We start from the raw sequence: 4,971 nt of genomic DNA, 5'->3' as shown, positions 1-4,971 counted from the left end.
AAGGACTTTGAAGTGCACTTTAAATAGTAACTGCACATTATCATCCTGTTTTTTTTTTAACAACAGTCTCCTTCAAACAGCGATTATTTGCACACACAAAAGACACATAAAACCCAGCTTGCTATAATCAGTGAAGATCTGTCACAGTAATGTAATATCTCTGAATTGTTTCTGTATTTGTAGGATTTATTTACTAGTCCTAATATTTACCAGCTGTATATGCTGGTGTGTGTGTTTGTGTTGTTAGTAACAGGAAAATTACCTTGTCATGTATACAAGACATTGCTATTGGCGTGTTCCATTTGGAGCAGTGGAAAAATAACAGGCAGACAGTGAGTGAATGAGTGTGTGTGTGTGTGAGAGAGAGAGATGCCCTTATGTATTTTTAATATGGACTGTCTGGTCACTCAGTAAACAAACCTATAAATACTTCCATGCTTTTAATATTCTGGCCTCTAATACACCCTCCCATAGCACACGGCCACAAACAAAAATTATACTGACTACCAATAATACATAGAAGTACACATATAAACCTGATTAAGTTCAAACAGAAATAAAGTTGAATTGTAAAGTCTATAATGAGAAGATGGACAGAAATCATCTTGATACACAGTTCAAAACGAAACTATATTATTAAATACAACCGAAAATACACCCATGAGAATAGGCTATCTGCATACATGTATTTTTTATATGATATTTGAATAAATATTAAAAATATAAAAATAAACTGAGCAATGGCACCATCTTTGGGATCAATGTATTAATTCAGGAGTGATGCCTAAAATTCTGAATTTTTTTAAACATTAAGCTTGATAAGCCATTTGTAAGTATTATGTTGTTATACACTTTAGCTGAAACGCAGTCTTGACACAGTCATGGCCTAATGGTTAGCGAGTCAGACTTGTAACCGAAGGTTATGGGTTCGAGTCGTTGGGGGGAGTGAATAACCAGCGCTCTCTTCCACCTTCAATTCCACGACTGAGATGAGACCCTTGAGCAAGGCACCGAACCCCCCAACTGCTCCCTGTGCCACAGCAATATGGCTGCCCACTATAATTGTGCGTGCATCTATTAATCATTTTGAGTCTAATATCATCCCATACCGACTGCTCCGGGTGTGTGTTCACAATCGCGTGTGTGCACTTGGATGGGCTAAATGCAGAGCACAAATTCTGAGTATAGGTCACCATACTTGGCCACATGTCACTTCACTTCACACAGACTTACTTTCGAGTGGAGTATGATGTTGCCAAGTAAGACATGTTCCTGGAACATATTTTGATGATCCTGGATCAACATTATTGTTCAAAAATATAGACTTAACCCAATCCCTACCCCTAAACCTAACCCTACCCATAATTTTTCCTAAAATCAGTGGGAAATGATAGCTGATTAACAAGGGTGTAGAAGCACCTAACCCTGATTGTAAGCCTGAAACAGATATTTCCAGAAAAGTTATATCTCAGTTCTGATTGGTTGATAGGAATGTTGTTCCAGGATCAACAAGGATGTTGATCCAGGAACATGTTGTACTTGGTGAAATCACGCTCACCATGTTTATACAGCACCTTGTAAAACAAGAGCTCAAAGTTTCCCACTGTTCCTCTGGTGGCCAGAAGGGGGAGACAGAGTGAGCCAGTCAGCTCAGAGAGTTTCTAATGCCAGTATTTGTGTTTTGTAAAGCTCTGATTAAGGTCATACAGTCAAAGTTAATATTCAGTAAAAACATAATATTCATATGTAAGTTTTTTAACAATAAGTGCAATGATACAAAAACAAACATATTTAATCTATATTTTACTAAAATAAGTTTGAAAGGGAAATCCAGAAGTAAAAGGGGGGGGGGGGGGGGGGGGCTGCATGCTTTTAATATTCTGGCCTCTAATACACCCTCCCATAGCACACGGCCACAAACAAAAATTATACTGACTACCAATAATACATAGAAGTACACATATAAACCTGATTAAGTTCAAACAGAAATAAAGTTGAATTGTAAAGTCTATAATGAGAAGATGGACAGAAATCATCTTGATACACAGTTCAAAACGAAACTGTATTATTAAATACAACCGAAAATACACCCATGAGAATAGGCTATCTGCATACATGTATTTTTTATATGATATTTGAATAAATATTAAAAATATAAAAATAAACTGAGCAATGGCACCATCTTTGGGATCAATGTATTAATTCAGGAGTGATGCCTAAAATTCTGAATTTTTTTAAACATTAAGCTTGATAAGCCATTTGTAAGTATTATGTTGTTATACACTTTAGCTGAAACGCAGTCTTGACACAGTCATGGCCTAATGGTTAGCGAGTCAGACTTGTAACCGAAGGTTATGGGTTCGAGTCGTTGGGGGGAGTGAATAACCAGCGCTCTCTTCCACCTTCAATTCCACGACTGAGATGAGACCCTTGAGCAAGGCACCGAACCCCCCAACTGCTCCCTGTGCCACAGCAATATGGCTGCCCACTATAATTGTGCGTGCATCTATTAATCATTTTGAGTCTAATATCATCCCATACCGACTGCTCCGGGTGTGTGTTCACAATCGCGTGTGTGCACTTGGATGGGCTAAATGCAGAGCACAAATTCTGAGTATAGGTCACCATACTTGGCCACATGTCACTTCACTTCACACAGACTTACTTTCGAGTGGAGTATGATGTTGCCAAGTAAGACATGTTCCTGGAACATATTTTGATGATCCTGGATCAACATTATTGTTCAAAAATATAGACTTAACCCAATCCCTACCCCTAAACCTAACCCTACCCATAATTTTTCCTAAAATCAGTGGGAAATGATAGCTGATTAACAAGGGTGTAGAAGCACCTAACCCTGATTGTAAGCCTGAAACAGATATTTCCAGAAAAGTTATATCTCAGTTCTGATTGGTTGATAGGAATGTTGTTCCAGGATCAACAAGGATGTTGATCCAGGAACATGTTGTACTTGGTGAAATCACGCTCACCATGTTTATACAGCACCTTGTAAAACAAGAGCTCAGTTTCCCACTGTTCCTCTGGTGGCCAGAAGGGGGAGACAGAGTGAGCCAGTCAGCTCAGAGAGTTTCTAATGCCAGTATTTGTGTTTTGTAAAGCTCTGATTAAGGTCATACAGTCAAAGTTAATATTCAGTAAAAACATAATATTCATATGTAAGTTTTTTAACAATAAGTGCAATGATACAAAAACAAACATATTTAATCTATATTTTACTAAAATAAGTTTGAAAGGGAAATCCAGAAGTAAAAGGGGGGGGGGGGGGGGGGGGCTGGATTTATTTACTAGTCCTAATATTTACCAGCTGTATATGCTGGTGTGTGTGTTTGTGTTGTTAGTAACAGGAAAATTACCTTGTCATGTATACAAGACATTGCTATTGGCGTGTTCCATTTGGAGCAGTGGAAAAATAACAGGCAGACAGTGAGTGAATGAGTGTGTGTGTGTGTGAGAGAGAGAGATGCCCTTATGTATTTTTAATATGGACTGTCTGGTCACTCAGTAAACAAACCTATAAATACTTCCATGCTTTTAATATTCTGGCCTCTAATACACCCTCCCATAGCACACGGCCACAAACAAAAATTATACTGACTACCAATAATACATAGAAGTACACATATAAACCTGATTAAGTTCAAACAGAAATAAAGTTGAATTGTAAAGTCTATAATGAGAAGATGGACAGAAATCATCTTGATACACAGTTCAAAACGAAACTGTATTATTAAATACAACCGAAAATACACCCATGAGAATAGGCTATCTGCATACATGTATTTTTTATATGATATTTGAATAAATATTAAAAATATAAAAATAAACTGAGCAATGGCACCATCTTTGGGATCAATGTATTAATTCAGGAGTGATGCCTAAAATTCTGAATTTTTTTAAACATTAAGCTTGATAAGCCATTTGTAAGTATTATGTTGTTATACACTTTAGCTGAAACGCAGTCTTGACACAGTCATGGCCTAATGGTTAGCGAGTCAGACTTGTAACCGAAGGTTATGGGTTCGAGTCGTTGGGGGGAGTGAATAACCAGCGCTCTCTTCCACCTTCAATTCCACGACTGAGATGAGACCCTTGAGCAAGGCACCGAACCCCCCAACTGCTCCCTGTGCCACAGCAATATGGCTGCCCACTATAATTGTGCGTGCATCTATTAATCATTTTGAGTCTAATATCATCCCATACCGACTGCTCCGGGTGTGTGTTCACAATCGCGTGTGTGCACTTGGATGGGCTAAATGCAGAGCACAAATTCTGAGTATAGGTCACCATACTTGGCCACATGTCACTTCACTTCACACAGACTTACTTTCGAGTGGAGTATGATGTTGCCAAGTAAGACATGTTCCTGGAACATATTTTGATGATCCTGGATCAACATTATTGTTCAAAAATATAGACTTAACCCAATCCCTACCCCTAAACCTAACCCTACCCATAATTTTTCCTAAAATCAGTGGGAAATGATAGCTGATTAACAAGGGTGTAGAAGCACCTAACCCTGATTGTAAGCCTGAAACAGATATTTCCAGAAAAGTTATATCTCAGTTCTGATTGGTTGATAGGAATGTTGTTCCAGGATCAACAAGGATGTTGATCCAGGAACATGTTGTACTTGGTGAAATCACGCTCACCATGTTTATACAGCACCTTGTAAAACAAGAGCTCAGTTTCCCACTGTTCCTCTGGTGGCCAGAAGGGGGAGACAGAGTGAGCCAGTCAGCTCAGAGAGTTTCTAATGCCAGTATTTGTGTTTTGTAAAGCTCTGATTAAGGTCATACAGTCAAAGTTAATATTCAGTAAAAACATAATATTCATATGTAAGTTTTTTAACAATAAGTGCAATGATACAAAAACAAACATATTTAATCTATATTTTACTAAAATAAGTTTGAAAGGGAAATCCAGAAGTAAAAGGGGGGGGGGGGGGGGGGG

Source organism: Sinocyclocheilus grahami, unplaced genomic scaffold (genome assembly GCF_001515645.1).
Source record: "Sinocyclocheilus grahami isolate Dianchi unplaced genomic scaffold, SAMN03320097.WGS_v1.1 scaffold18.1, whole genome shotgun sequence".
NCBI classification, from domain to species: domain Eukaryota; kingdom Metazoa; phylum Chordata; class Actinopteri; order Cypriniformes; family Cyprinidae; genus Sinocyclocheilus; species Sinocyclocheilus grahami.
This window is presented reverse-complemented; position numbering follows the sequence as displayed.